This window comes from Bos indicus x Bos taurus, chromosome 28 (assembly GCF_003369695.1).
Source record: "Bos indicus x Bos taurus breed Angus x Brahman F1 hybrid chromosome 28, Bos_hybrid_MaternalHap_v2.0, whole genome shotgun sequence".
NCBI classification, from domain to species: Eukaryota; Metazoa; Chordata; class Mammalia; order Artiodactyla; family Bovidae; genus Bos; species Bos indicus x Bos taurus.
The window spans coordinates 42,681,008-42,697,562 of NC_040103.1; the positions used below are offsets into that span (position 1 = coordinate 42,681,008).

Sequence of the window (16,555 nt, forward strand, 5' to 3'; positions counted from 1 at the left end):
TTTAACAATAAAAAAAGCATGAAATTCTAAATCATTTTTAAAAATTAAAGAACATAGGACATCCCTTGAGCTACTGAGTCAAGGGCATTAACATGCTTGTGCACAATTAGAGACAGTGTGAAAATAAAAGAAAGTTACTTAGCTGGAACAATTGATTGTTTTTCGCTCAAACAAAAATCTAAATGAAGATGAGAAGAATAATAAAGGCAATGGAAAGACCAAAGATCAAACGCAGATGTCATCAAGGGAAAACTCCACAATTAAAGAAAAATCCTCAGCAACATATAAAGACCTTTTCATTAAAGCTAAAATATTGCAGGTATATTATCCTTTAAGTTCACAGTGGCTGATTTAGTGGCTTCACACCTGGTATGTTCTCCACAATGCTAGGCTCCCTGGTGAAGCTGAAAGTGCAAAATAAGGAGCTGCAGAGACTTTTTACTCAGTATTAAAACAAAGAATAGTTGTATTATAAAACCCCTTTGAATAAAACAGTGTGGTATTCACATATGAACAGAGTAACAAAATATAAAATAAACCAAGTTGAATAAGAAAATTTACTCATTTAAACCAATGAGGAAAGATGCACTGACTAATGAACTGAGTTCAGTCACTCAATCATGTCCGACTCTTTGCGACCCCATGAACCGCAGCACACCAGGCCTCCCTCCATCACCAACTCCTGGAGTTCACCCAAATTCATGTCGATCGAGTCGCTGATGCCATCCAACCATCTCATTCTCTGTCGTCCCCTTCTCCTCCTGCCTTCAATCTTTCCCAACATCAAAGTATTTTCCAATGAGTCCGCTCTTCGCATCAGGTTGCCAAAATATTGGAGTTTCAGCTTCAACATCAATCCTTTCAATGAACACCAGGACTGATCTCCTTTAGGATGGATGGTTGGATCTCCTTGCAGTCCAAGGGACTCTCAAGAGTCTTCTTCAACACCACAGTTCAAAAGCATCAATTCTTCTGCACTCAGCTTTCTTTATAGTCCAATGAACTGACTATTCAGTGGCTAATTAATAATATTAGGATAATAGTTGTTCATTTGGCAAAAATAAATTCAGATTCATACTTCATATCACACACAATATTTAAAATTAATTAAAGTACTAAGTATTATATATCTATATAGGAAAGAGAAAGAAAAGAGAGGAAGAAAGGGACAGATTTAGGATATAATAATACTGAATTTATAAATGAAATGGTGAAAATCTTCTTTCTTAAACAAGATAAAAAATTAAAAATCCATGAAACACGAGTGATATATTGGACTACATTTTTTAAAAAATCAAAGTTTGGTATGGCATTTACATGAATTAAGTCTTAAAATATGCAACAGGCAGTCTTCCAGTTTCTGCTGCAGCATGTGACGAGCTTGGAAGTCATCACTCCCATTCTCACAATAAGAAAAAAAAGTGTCTGGAATCAGTACCAGGAAGGGAAACAGACTATAATTGACATGCTGCATAGGCTTAGGGTAGACTAGCTATCTTGACAGTTAAAAATTCTGCAGAGCCCCATCTTAGAGGAACCTCACATTTTGTGAGTTTTATCTCCAGGAGTCCCACCAGATTCTCGTGGGGAATATAAGAAAATCCTCTTATGCTTTCCAGCAGGAGAAGGAAAAACATAACCATTTAAAAAGAGGCCAAAAGCGTCCTGATCTCCTCCTCAAGGAAAACTACTTTACGAGTCTAACCAAGATAAGGGAAGGGAAATACCCAAATCCAGTGCCTCCAGCCTGCCTGTCTCACCACAGGGGAGAAGGAAGCTAAGAAGAATGTGTGAAGGTCAGAGCCCAATGGAGCAACAAAGTTACTGAGATTGAGATCTAATCATAGGATTATGGAACATAAATTGTCTTCTGCGTTTCACCATCTGGACTTCCCAGCTGGAACTAGTGGTAAAGAATCTGCCTGCCAATGCAGGAGGCATAGGAGATGTGGGTTCGATCCGTGGGTCAAGAAGATAACGCTGGAGTAGGAAGTGGCAACCCACTCCAGTATTCTTGCTTGGAAAATTCCATGGACAGAGGAGCTTGGCAGGCTACAGTCTATGGGGTCGCAAAGAGTCAGACATGACTGAGCAACTACCATTACACTTCACCACCACATCAACAGGACTCCTGTATAAAAACAGAAGATGACAGCAAAAGGCTTGTATTTAAGAAGTCATTTTTAGAGAAACCCAAAACAACTGGGGAAAGAAAAGCAAAGATACTAGAAGTTGAAGCCTTAGACACCTATGGCTACACCAAATGGTGAAAACAATGTAAATCCCGGCCAGATTAATGTAAGTGCTCACACTAAGATCCTGATTACTCAATACATAATGTCTGGGTTTCAACAAAAAATCACCAAGTCATATATAAAAGCAAGAAAAAAATCAGTCTAAAGAAATCAAGCAAGTGATAGAACCAGGCTCAGGTAAGACGGATCTCTTGAAATTACCATACCAGGAATTACATAGTATTATAATGAAAGAGTCAATATTCCAAGAAAACATGACCATCCTTAATACGTACGTACTTCACAAGGGAGCATTCAGAATGATATTAGAATGGCCAATATCCAGAAGACTAACAGCACCAAACGCTGACAAAGATGTGGAGGAGCAGAAACTCTCATTCATTGCTGATGGGAATGCAAATGGTACAACCACTTTGAAAGACAGTTTGGGGATTTCTTACAAAACGAAACATACTCTTACTATGTGACCAGCAAGTACTTATCCAAAGCAGTTGAAAACTTACATCAATATAAAAACCAGCACACGAGTATTTATGAGAGCTTAATTTATTATTGCTAAAACCTGGAAGCAACCAAGATGTCGTTCAGTAGGTGAGTAGGTAAATAAACCATGGTACTTCCAGACACTGGAGTATTATTCAGGGCTAAAGACAAGTGGGAATACCAGACCACCTGACCTGCCTCTTTAGAAGTCTGTACGCAGGTCAGGAAGCAACAGTTAGAACTGGACATGGAACAACAGACTGGTTCCAAATAGGAAAAGGAGTTCTTCAAGGCTGTATATTGTCACCCTGCTTATTTAACTTATATGCAGAGTACATCATGAGAAACACTGGGCTGGAGGAAGCACAAGCTGGAATCAAGATTGCTGGGAGAAATATTAATCACCTCAGATATGCAGATGACACCACCCTTATGGCAGAAAGTGAAGAGGAACTCAAAAGCCTCTTGATGAAAGTGGAAGTGGAGAGTGCAAAAGTTGGCTTAAAGCTCAACCTTCAGAAAACAAAGATCATGGCATCCGGTCCCATCAGTTCATGGGAAATAGATGGGGAAACAGTGGAAACAGTGTCAGACTTTATTTTTCTGGGCTGAAAATCACTGCAGATGGTGACTGCAGCCATGAAATTAAAAGATGTTTACTCCTTGGAAGGAAAGTTATGACCAACCTAGATAGCATATTCAAAAGCAGACACATTACTTTGCCAACAAAGGTCCGTCTAGTCAAGGCTATGGTTTTTCCTGTGGTCATGTATGGATGTGAGAGTTGGACTGTGAAGAAGGCTGAGCCCCGAAGAATTGATGCCCTTGAACTGTGGTGTTGGAGAAGACTCTTGAGAGTCCCTTGGACCGCAAGGAGATCCAACCAGTCCATTCTGAAGGAGATCAGCCCTGGGATTTCTTTGGCCACCTCATGCGAAGAGTTGACTCATTGGAAAAGACTCTGATGCTGGGAGGGATTGGGGGCAGGAGGAGAAGGGGACGACAGAGGAAGAGATGGCTAGATGGCATCACTGACTCGATGGACGTGAGTCTGAGTGAACTCTGGGAGTTGGTGATGAACAGGGAGGCCTGGCATGCTGCGATTCATGGCGTCGCAAAGAGTCGGACATGACTGAGCGACTGAACTGAACTGAACTGAAGGAGAAGTGAGCTATCAAACCATTAAAATACATGCAAGAAACAAATGCATATTGCTCAACTAAGTGGAAAAAAATCTGAAGAGGTTACATACAGTGTCATTCCAATTACATGACATTCTGGAAAAGGCAAAACAATGGACACAGAAAACTACCAGTGGTTACCAAGGATTAGGGAGGAGGGTGGGATGAACAGGTGGAACAAAGATGATGTTTAGGGTTGTGAAACTATTCTGTATGACATTGTCGTGGTGGATACATGTCATTTTACATCTGTTCAAGTCTCTGGAACGTGTAACACCAAGTGACTCCTAATGTATACTATGGACTTTGGGTGATGATAAGTCAGTGAATATTCACTGGTTGTTACAAATCTACCACGCTGGTGGGGAATGTTGATAATGGGGAAGCCTATGCATGAGTGGCTTCCCTGGTGGCTCAGCTGGTAAAGAATCCGCATGCAATGCAGGAGACCTGGGTTCGACCCCTGGGTTGGAAGATACCCTGGAGAAGGGAAAGGCTAACCACTCCAGTATTCCGGCCTGGAGAATTCCATCGACTGTATAGTCCATGGGGATCTCAAAGAGCTGGACACGACTGAGCAACTTTCACTTCTTGCATGCCCAACAATGGGCCCCACAGAGGGGAATTCAAGATCGAGAAAAGCAGGCTACTGACTTTAGATAGTTAAGATGCAAATCAAAGGAATAATTTCAAGGAGCCCAGATGAAGAGGTATCTTGCATCTTCACATACATTGGTGCAGGGAAAATCTCTATATCTTCTCTCAGTTTTATGTGAACCTAAAATTTCTCTAGAATATAAAGTCTATTTTTTTCAGTTTTATTTATTTATTTTACTTTACAATATTGTATTGGTTTTGCCATACATTGACATGGATCCGCCAGTTTAATGGGCAACAGACAAGAAGAGACACTTTAAGAAGTAGATACATACACAATGAATAAGCACATGGAAAGATCACCAGTTCAACATCATTGGCCACAAGAGGAAGGAAAATTAAGACTATAACAAAGTATCACTATCTACCTGTTAGTAGAGAAAAAAGTTATAATACTAAATGCTGGTGAAGATACAGAGAAAAAATAAAAACTATCAGCAACCATAATGTCCTTCATCTGGTGAATGGTTAAACGAACTGTGGTGTGGCTACATCACATAATACTGTTCAGCAATGGAAAGCAGTCTGCTGATATCTGCGGCCACTTGGATGGACCTCAAGGGCTTTATGCTGAGTGCTCCAAAAGGAAAGTCTATTAAAATAAAACAATAAAGTAGGAAAATAAAGCTCAATTAAATTTAAAATATAAAATAAAATAAATATCATGACAAAGTTCTTGGAATTGGCATTAACAAGTCAGGTTTCTGGTCCTCGTTCTCCAGATGTTCACTTCGGTCTATAAAAAGGGACGAGGCTTTATATCTAAATGTAACCATTTCTGCCTGACAGCCGAAGACAAAGAGTGATTCCTTTTGCTAATTGCATTACTCTGTGGGAAAGGGAAAATGTGAAGCAGAAAGAGGTTAAGTGTGTTGGGGGCAATGATTTGTGAATACCAGCTAGCTAGATGGAGTCTGCTGCCTCCAGAGGGGTCCAGGAGCCAGACAAGTCTAGCAAGGTCCCTCTTCACAGAGACCTTAGTCCCCTCTTGTCTCAAAGTGACAACTAGATCAACCTCTGATGGACGGAACTCAGGCAGAACAGGGACTTTAGTGGGCTCCCAACTTAAGCTGAGAAGAGGCTCACCCTGTCACAAACTCTGCAAAATGAATACTTTGTTTTAAATATTCTTTTGGGGGTAAAGATACATCCTTCAGCCAAATTTATCCATCCAGAACATACCATTAAAAATAACACCCAGAGAGACTTCCCTGGTGGTCCAGTGGTTAAAGCTTTGTGCTGTCAACGCAGGGGGCATGGGTTCAATCCCTGGTTTGGGAACTAAGATCCTACATGCCATGCAGTGTGACCAAAAGATGTCTTAAAAATAACCGTTGGAAAAGACACAATCCTGAGGGAGGCGCCAAGATGGTGGAGAAGTAGGACGGGGAAAACACTTTCTCCCCCACAAATTCATCAAAAGAGCATTTAAACGTCGAGTAAATTCCACAAAACAACTTCTGAATACCGGCAGAGGACATCAGGCACCCAGAAAAGCAACCCAACTCTTCGAAAGGAGGTAGGAAAAAATATTAAAGACAATAAAAGAGACAAAAGAGGGAGAGATGGAGTTCCGTCCCGGGAAGGGAGTCTTAAAAAGAGAGAAGTTTCCAAACACCAGGAAACCTTCTCACTGCCGAATCCGTGCCGAGCTTTGGAAGCACAGAGGGCAACAAAAGAGGGAGAAAAAATAAATAAACAATTAAAACTCGCAGATTGCGAGCCCTACGGTAACTCCCCCAGCGGAGAAGCAGCGCAAACGCCTGCATCCGCCATTAGCAAGCGGGGGCTGGGCAGCGAGGCGCAGCGCGGGCTGCATCGCTGAGAGTAAGGACCTGGCCTGAATACCCTGAGCACTATCTGAGCGAAATAATTTGGGCTAGCAAACCAGACTGTGGGATATCTACCACGCGAAAAGCCAGCCCTAACCTAAGACACCGTCAGGCCCGCGCATGGAACAAAGGACTGAACAGAGGTAACTGGCTTCAGACCTTCCCCCTCCGGTGACAGGCAGCCAGAGCCGGAAGGGGGCAATCGCAGCCCCAGAGAGACATTATCTATAAAACTGTAAGCAGGCTTCTTTGCTAACTAAAACTTCTTGGGGGTCTGGACGGTCAACATCTGCCTGAGAAGGTGCGCCGGTTTTACACCCAGATAACCGAGTGGCGGGGAGGCGATAAGTCGCAGCATTGGCGCTCGCCAAACACCTCATCACCTGAGCTGCTCGGACCTGGGAAGAGCACAAAACGCAGGCCCAACTGAGTCTGCGCCTCTGAGGACTACCTGAGTGCCTGAACCTGAGCGGCTTGGACCTGGGAGGTGCATGCAACCCAGGCCCAGCCTCGGATTGTTCCCGGCGGAACAACCTAGAGCCCCAGCAGTGTGGGCAGGGAGGCTACACCGCCGTGAGCGGGGGCAGACCCAGTGTGGCTGAGGCACTGTGAGCACACGCCAGTGTCATTTGTTTGCAGCATCCCTCCCTCCCTCCCCACAGCGCGACTGAACAAAGAGAAGAAATACAGCTCCACCCACCAGAACACCGACACAAGCTTCCCTAACCAGGAAACCTTGACAAGCCACCTGTACAAACCCACACACAGTGAGGAAAAGCCACAATAAAGAGAACTCCACAAACTGCCAGAATACAGAAAGGACTCCCAAACTCAGCAATTTAAACAAGATGAAGAGACAGAGGAATACCCAGCAGATTAAGGAACAGGATAAATGCCCACCAAACCAAACAAAAGAGGAAGAGATAGGGAATCTACCTGATAAAGAATTCCAAATAATGATAGTGAAATTGATCCAAAATCTTGAAATTAAAATCGAATCACAGATAAATAGCCTGGAGACAAGGATTGAGAAGATGCAAGAAAGGTTTAACAAGGACCTAGAAGAAATAAAAAAGAGTCAATATATAATGAATAATGCAATAAATGAAATTAAAAACACTCTGGAGGCAACAAATAGTAGAATAACAGAGGCAGAAGATAGGATTAGTGAATTAGAAGATAGAATGGTAGAAATAAATGAATCAGAGAGGATAAAAGAAAAACGAATTAAAAGAAATGAGGACAATCTCAGAGACCTCCAGGACAATATTAAACGCTACAACATTCGAATCATAGGGGTCCCAGAAGAAGAAGACAAAAAGAAAGACCATGAGAAAATACTTGAGGAGATAATAGTTGAAAACTTCCCTAAAATGGGGAAGGAAATAATCACCCAAGTCCAAGAAACCCAGAGAGTCCCAAACAGGATAAACCCAAGGAGAAACACCGCAAGACACATATTAATCAAATTAACAAAGATCAAACACAAAGAACAAATATTAAAAGCAGCAAGGGAAAAACAACAAATAACACACAAGGGAATTCCCATAAGGATAACAGCTGATCTTTCAATAGAAACTCTTCAAGCCAGGAGGGAATGGCAAGACATACTTAAAATGATGAAAGAAAATAACCTACAGCCCAGATTATTGAACCCAGCAAGGATCTCATTCAAGTATGAAGGAGAAATCAAAAGCTTTTCAGACAAGCAAAAGCTGAGAGAATTCTGCACCACCAAACCAGCTCTCCAACAAATACTAAAGGATATTCTCTAGACAGGAAACACAAAAATGGTGTATAAACTCGAACCCAAAACAATAAAGTAAATGGCAACGGGATCATACTTATCAGTAATTACCTTAAACGTAAATGGGTTGAATGCCCCAACCAAAAGACAAAGACTGGCTGAATGGATACAAAAACAAGACCCCTACATATGTTGTCTACAAGAGACCCACCTCAAAACAGGGGACACATACAGACTGAAAGTGAAGGGCTGGAAAAAGATTTTCCATGCAAATGGGGACCAAAAGAAAGCAGGAGTAGCAATACTTATATCAGATAAAATAGACTTTAAAACAAAGGCTGTGAAAAGAGACAAAGAAGGTCACTACATAATGATCAAAGGATCAATCCAAGAAGAAGATATAACAATTATAAATATATATGCACCCAACATGGGAGCACCGCAGTATGTAAGACAAATGCTAACAAGTATGAAAGGAGAAATTAACAATAACACAATAATAGTGGGAGACTTTAATACCCCACTCACACCTATGGATAGATCAACTAAACAGAAAATTAACAAGGAAACACAAACTTTAAACGATACAATAGACCAGTTAGACCTAATTGATAGCTATAGGACATTTCATCCCCCCCCCCCCAAAAAAAAAAAGACTGCTCACTATGGCAATTATTGAAGCTGACTTAGGGTGACATAGAGGCTTATTTCCCTTTACCCTTCTCAGTTCTTAGCTGAGGATCTCTGTAAGAAATGACAGAATAGCAGGACAAAATCAAACAGAAGTTTATTAACATAAAAAAAAAATAAAATAAAAAGGAAGCAAATTCTAACACAGATTACGACATAGATAGACCTTGAAAATAGCTAAATGGAATAAGCCCAGTCACAAAAGAACAAATACTGTGTGATTCCACAAAAAAAAAGAAAAAAAAAAGGGGGGGTACTTTTTCTACCTCTTTCTGATGTCTATGTCAAAAGCTTTCTCTATCCTTTCACTTTAAAAAAAAAAAAGAAAGACACAGTCCTTAACTCTTGAGAGTCCCTTGGACTGCAAGGAGATCAAACCAGTCAATCCTAAAGGAAGTCAATCCTGAATATTCATTGGAAGGACTGATGCTGAAGCTGAAGCTCCAATACTTGGCCACCTGATGCAAAGAGACAACTCACTGGAATGTACCTTGATGCTAAGAAAGATTGAGGACAGGAAGAGAAGGAGGCGACAGAGGATATGATGGTTGGATAGCATCATTGACTCAATGGACATGAATTTGAGCAAACTTAGGGAAATATTGAAGGACAGGGAAGCCTGGGATGCTTCGATCTATGGAGTTACAAAGAGTCGGAGAAAACTTATTGACTGAACAACAACAGTTTATGGAAGAGTCAGTTCTGATGACTTGGTCTCAAAATCTTCCTCTTGAACGACACCAACCCACCATGAACTGGTACTTTCCCAGCATTCTATAAATCTCCTTTCACTACCTATTCACTTTTCTTCACTACCTACTCTATTTCCAATAATGTTAGGCTATTACAACCATTTAAACTCAAGGAAATATAAGCAGAAGTTCTACAATCAAGGCAAGAAAAATAAGGGCAATTAACTATACAGCTGCCTGTGACCAAGAATAAAATGAAAACCAAGTCTGGGGAAGGAGAGTTAGCCAGTCTCAGGAAGAAGAGTTTTGGGAGGAGAGCAACTAAAAACACTAACTTCAGGGCCTAAAAACCCAGAAGGAAAACAGGACTAGCAAATCATAGTGGCTGAGAGGGCAGGTTCAAAAGTCAGAGTTGGACTGACCATTGTCTGCCTTGGGCAGTTAATTTTCTCTGTGCGTGTATGCATGCTAAGTCGCTTCAGTCATGTCTGACTCTTTGTGACCCTATGGACTGTAACCTCCAGGCTCCTCTGTCCATGGGATTCTCTAGGCAATAATACTGGAGTAGGTTGCCATGCTGTCCTCCAGGGGATCTTCCTGACCCCAGGACTGAACCCACATCTCTTACGTTTCCCTCATTGGCAGGTGGGCTCTTCACCACTGATGCCACCTGGGAAGCTATGTGATGTTGGTTATCGTGTCTGAAACACAGTATCGTCTCAAGAAATGGGAGCTGTTTATATTATTAACGGTGAGTAAACACTGATGGCAAGGGATAAAGCAGGGACAAACCTACAAAACTAACACTTGAGAACAGACGAAGCTCTATCAGTGGGGCTACAGGTGCCGTTGGCCTAAGCTGTAAACCCCATTCCTTGCAGCTCAAAGCATGGTTTCTCAGATGTAACAATATTGGCATCAACGGGGAGCTTGTTATAAATAGACTCTGGGCCTCCTCTAGTCTCCTGAGTCGAAATCTGCATTTTAACAAAATCACCAAAGATCACTGGGTGGTTCACAGCACATCACAAGCCATAAGCCCTGTTTGTTCCATTAGCTTGTTTGGAAGAACCAGTGACAAGCAGGCAATGGCTGTAGTCAACTAAAATGTGGAGGTATAATTGCTGTGTTAAGTAACCAAAGAGACCCCCAACTAGGGCTGGTCAATGTTCTGGGTGACTTGGGTAACTACTCTATCAAATCAAAGAGAAGGAATTTGGTGAAGGACTTATCAGAGGATAAGCCGAGGCCATGAACCAGGACCAGATGCTCAATGTCAATTAGGCTTCTGTGAACACAAAAGGTAGGCTTCTGAAGACAAAAGCTATGGGTAAAAGAGACTTGCAAAAAAGGATAATGGGGGGCGGGCTGAGTGACCACCAGGGCCAGAGACTAGGGGGGTTGATAAGGGGAAAAGTGGTCAACAGGGCTGTTTTCATTCGTATTCCCATACACGCTGTGTGCCCTGCGCACACTTGCCTGGCCCACCAGCAGCACTTTCTCGGGTCAGCAAGTCCTTCTAAGCCAGCCCTCTCCTTCCTCCATAACCTTAACTTCAATGAGCAAGACTGACAGAGAGGCAGCGTGAGTGATGGACAGTCCTAGAGTCTTTCTGGGGAGGTTTACATTGCTTTCCAGGTATTTTTAGGCTAAAAAGAAGAGTAGCATTACATTCATTTTATAGCAGGGCAAAGTAAACACTCCGTTAAAAAATAAAAGGATTACTGCACAACAACTTGGCCAAACAAACTCCACTGAATGATGATGAGCCAGATCTGGGGCTTTAGATACAGGGAACTCAAAGAATAGGATCCCACCAGGGGAGTGAGCACCGTGCCTCTAGGCATCTGAAGAAGTCCGGCGACATTTCCTGAAGGCTGTAAACATTCCCCATCCTTCTCTGTTCTATATTTAAATCATAGTCCTCTTTCCATATTGGTCTTTCCAAAGAGTTCAGCCTTGACTTGCACCCCTGAATCCATTCCTGTATTTCCTGTTTTGATGAGTGATGTATTTGCCCGTAGAGAGAAGCAGGTATTCTTCTTAATTCCTGTCTTTGTCTCTCCTTCTATCCCTACTAATCATATTTCGCTCCCCATGGATTGTGCCTCTTTAAAACTTCCTTTAAAAATTTTTTTAAAATTCTCTTTTAAGACTTGTTTTTTTGATGTAGATCCTTTTAAAAGTCTTTATTGAATTTGTTAAAATATTGCTTCTGTTTTCTGTTTTGTTTTTTTGGCCGGGAGTCATGTGGGATCTTAGCTTCTAGTTCAGTTCAGTCATTCAGTCACATCTGACTCTTTGCAATCCCATGGACTGCAGTACGCCAGGCTTCCCTGTCCATCACCAACTCCTGGAGCTTGCTCAAACTCATGTCAATTGAGTCAGTGATGCCGTCCAACAATCTCATCTTCTGTCATCCCCATCACCTCCCGCCTTCAATCTTTCACAGCATCAGGGTCTTTTCCAATGAGTTGGTTCTTCACATCAGGTGGCCAAAGTACTGGAGTTTCAGCTTTAGCATCAGTCTTTCCAATGAATATTCAGGACTGATTTCCTTTAGCTTCCAGACCAGGAAGCAAACCTGTACCCCCTACATTGAAAGGCAAACTCTCAACCACCGGACCACCAGGCAAGTTCCTCCTTAAAACTTTCTTGGATCCTGTGATGTGCTGAAGAATGTTCCTACCGACTAGTGAGAGCCAGCTATTAAATCCCCAGAAATTTTGCAAGCTGGTTGTTAAACATAGGTATTACAAAAAATTAAGTTATAGGAACTTCCAATTAAATAAATTATATTAATCATAAGCTCAAACCCACCATTTCCTAATTATTTTACTATATACTATACTGCAGTCTCTGCTCTCCTCCACGTATATGATAGAAATTACACACGATGGTGTATTAGTACTTATCTCTTCCAACTTCCTGTCCAGAGATAGAGCATTGGAAACTTAGAATTGGCCACAGTGGGGATATTTACTCCGAAGAAATTAACAAAGACTGCAAATGAGGACTTGGTTTGTTGTTTTGTTGACTGTCTACACTGTTGACAAACATAAAACTCCAGTAAACAATGAATGTTACCCACTGCTGCAGCCACCCCGACAGCGGGCCCCGCAGAGGGGAATTCAAGATAGAGAAAAACAGGCTACTGACTTTTGGTAGTTAAGATGCAAATCAAAGAAGTAATTTCAAGGAGCCCAGAATGTTGCATCTTCACATACATAGAAAGGCACTAAAATCATTAACTTGAGATGTCTGATTTTTGTGTTTAGCAGTAATCTTTCGATGCTCAATTACGTGAGTGTTTATTTTTTTCTTTTCAGCAAAAACTCCTATGTGTCCCGGCTCCTCCCTTACCTCTTTGGAATAGTCCCCTAGAGCTATCTGAGAGGCTTCCTTCCCAGGCGCCGGTCCTAAATAATGCCCTCACATAAAAAATAAGGCTCAACTTTCAGGTTGTGCTTTTTTTTTCAGTCAACAAGACTTAAGAAAGTGATAAAAAAAATCAACAATGCATGTTAAAGCTAAAAGTAGGTCATATCTGTAGCTATTATATTGAAAATAGAACAAAATTTGGGGAAATAGTCTTCCAGAATTCAAAACTGTTGTCCAATTCCGCACAAAAGTCATTCATGTCATTGACAATGAGTAGAAGCAACACATTCACCTTCATTGCTTAACTTTCTTCTTACTTGTCAGCGTAAACAAAAATATCAGTTAATGTTGAAACTACACACGTTGGTCAATTGCAAACATAGGCTGACAAAGGATACAAGAGTTCAGCAAAAATCAATGAATACATTCCTTGTGAATTCCTTGACTATACTGAATTAGCAGTAAAGAGTATTGTGTATTTTATCACTTGTAAATTGTGCAGTATACATCCTTCACATCAGTAATGTTTATAATGAATTTATATGTATATGAATGAATGTATATAATGAATATATATATACACATGCATGATTGGTTTTTTCAGTGTTAGCACCTGCTTGGAGGTTCTCGACATCCCCTTTCTTGTTTCCTTAGGTTAGGCTGAAAGTTACTCAGTCGTGTCTGACTCTTTACAACCCCATGGACTCTACAGTCCATGGAATTCTCCAGGCTAGAATACTGGAGTGGGTAACCTTTCCTTTCTCTAGGGGATCTTACCAACCCAGGGATCGAACCCAGGTCTCCAGCATTGCAGGTGAATTCTTTACCAGCTGAGCCACAAGGGAAGCCATCATTATTCCAGGGTCACTCTTCCCATACCCATATCACTACCAGAATAATCTTTCTAATATCTGTATGCAGTCATGACATCTCCGTCATTAAAATCACTAATGACTCTGTAGGACCTTCTGAGTGAAAGACAAGCTACAGAAGGCCTTTCTTGATCTGCCCTGTTCACCTCTGCAGCCTTCTCTCTTATCAGATGCCCACACTCACACTTTACTCAAGTTATTCCAACCTGTTTGCTGTTCCCAGAATGTGCTTAGCTTATTCATGCCCCTGGACTTTTACATCAGCTTCCGGCTTTCCAGGTGGCGTTAGTGATACAGAACTTGCCTGCCAACGCAGGAGATGTAAGAGACGATGGTTTGATCCCTGGGTAGGGAGGATCCCGTGAAAGAGGGCATGGCGACACACTCCAGTATTCTTGCCTGGAGACTCCTGTGGACAGAGGAGCCTGGCTGATGTAGTCCGTGGGGTCACAAAGAGTTGGACACGACTGAAACGACTTAGCATGCATGCACAGGCCTTTACATGAGGTTTGCTTTGCCTAAGATGCCTTTCCCCAACTCCTGCCCTCCCATCTCTCGCTAGTTCTCACCTAGAATTCAAACAGTGCTCAGTCAGCCCCTCTTCCAGGATCCCTCGCCTCTTCAGCACTTGCTACCACCACAAGCTATTGTGCAGGTAAACTTGCTGGCTCCTCCACTCACCTGGAAGATCTTCTGAGCAGAGAAAGGTATTCCCGACACCCTAGAACCTAGCATGGCACCCAGGAGACACGAGTAAGTGCTTCTTAAATTGATAAGGTCATAGCTTAGTTTCAGCTAATAGCCTATAGCAAACTGTGGGATTTAGCCAGGAGATACTCATCTCTGATTTCAGTTGTTGCTTTAACAACAAAGGTTGTTTAAAGTGTCAAAAAACTCAAAACTGAGTGTTTTTCTTTCCTTTAAGCATGCATATTATATTAGACGAATTATTGACATTTTTTCTTTTGTTCATTGTTTCCTAGACGTTACATAGACATGACTTGAGACTCTTTACCTTAAACCACTGACCTCCTGTAAGGAATAACTGCAACACTCATTCCTAGAAGATAGGGAGAGTTAGCATATACTGGGTTACTCTTATCCTCCAAGCACCTGCCTTCCATATATCACCTCAGGGATCTTCAACATTGCAACAAAGTGTGTACTATCATCACCAGTTAACAGGTAAGGAAAGAGTCTCAGCAAAGTTAAAGAGTTTGTTTCAGTTTGAACAGATGTTGAGTAGCAAAGTGGTGATTCAAACAAGGGTTGGTCTGACTCTAAACTCTCCGTTGAGCCCACTCTTTGTTAGGAACAAATGTACCTTCACTTGTTTTTGAATGAGTCCATGCCAGTAACCTGAAACGAGTAATACTCCCAACAACACTGCGAAGAGCCTTTAACGCAAGGCCTAGCCCTGCTGAGCTCTCCTTATTCCCCACGGGTTTACCCTTCCCCTGATGCAGACTGATAGGAGAAAGTAAATGACGTCAAGAAGTACCTGCGTCCTGGGTCAAAGGCTGCGTCCAGAAAGTCTCCGCGACCGTCTAGGTCTTTATCGTGGCCCACTCTCCAAGGAGCAGGGGTGCTGTCTCTCCCCTGAGCTGCTTCTGCCGCCTGTGCTTCTGCCTTTGTTTACTGTTTGTTACTGAGCACTCGGTGGCCCAGCAACTGAGTCAACAAGGGCCCTTCCCTTTCCGGCGGCTTGGTCTCTGCCCTGAGCCCCGAGCAGCCTCTGGCCTGTTAGCAGGCACAGCCACCCCAGCAGTCTGTGCCCTCAAAGCCAGTGATCCGAGAGAGCCTCTAAGAGCTCAACTGGATTAGATGCCACTGAAGGCGATGGGATTGCGGCTCAGCGGGAGCTGTGACCATGATGTCGCCTTATGTCCCGGTCCAATCAAAAAATGGAGCCCTGCAAGGAACCGGGGGCCGGCCAAGAACGGAGTCTTAGTTTCACTAACTCCGCCATTCTCCATGCCCTTTGGACCCGCACCACAAGAACAGAGAAACATCTGAGAACAATGAGAAATAACCTGGAGCTGCCAGTTAGAAGGCAAGAGAAATGTGACTGTGATTCTCAGATACACACACATAATAATAATAACAGGACAGGAGGAACTTTGGAGATGATGGATATGGTTACGGCATGGATTATGGCAATGTTTTCATGGGTGTACAGTGATCTCTACAAGCTTCCAGTTGTGTGTGTTAAATACAGACTGCTCTTTGTATGTCAATCAGCCCTCAATAAAATGTTTGTTTTTTTTAAAGGAAGACTACAGTTGGAGAAAAGGAATTCTCACACTATCTGGTTGCTGCTGCTGCTGCTAAGTCGCTTCAGTCGTGTCCGACTCTGTGAGACCCCATAGATGGCAGCCCACCAGGCTCCCCCGTCCCTGGGATTCTCCAGGCAAGAACACTGGAGTGGGTTGCCATTTCCTTCTCCAATGCATGAAAGTGAAAAGTGAAAGTGAAGTCACTCAGTCGTGTCCGACTCCTAGCGACCCCATGGACTGCAACCTATTAGGCTCCTCCGCCCATGGGATTTTCCAGACAAGAGTACTGGAGTGGGGTGCCATTGCCTTCTCTGCACTCTGGTACTTAGGTTCAAAAAGGAGCCAGTAGACAGAGGGGAACAGCAAGAATTGGGGTGACGTTAGCTCTGTAAAGGTAAAGGTGAGAGAGTAGACTGTCGGAGCCCTTCAAATAAAAGGCAGTTTCAAAATGGAGAGACTAAAAAAAAAAAGGAAACCATGCATTTTACT

The 16,555-nt window shown here is 42.5% G+C and overlaps 1 protein-coding gene across 1 annotated transcript in view; it reads right to left on the reverse strand.

Moving 5' to 3' along the window:
• The window catches only part of FRMPD2 (FERM and PDZ domain containing 2), a 104,340-nt gene extending 88,874 nt beyond the window's left edge, over positions 1 to 15,466 (reverse strand). Inside the window, exon 1 of the mRNA XM_027530799.1 lies at positions 15,292 to 15,466. The gene's annotated coding sequence lies outside the window, so the exon portion shown is untranslated. The remainder of the gene's footprint in view (positions 1 to 15,291) is intronic.
• Positions 15,467 to 16,555: the final 1,089 nt, after the last annotated feature.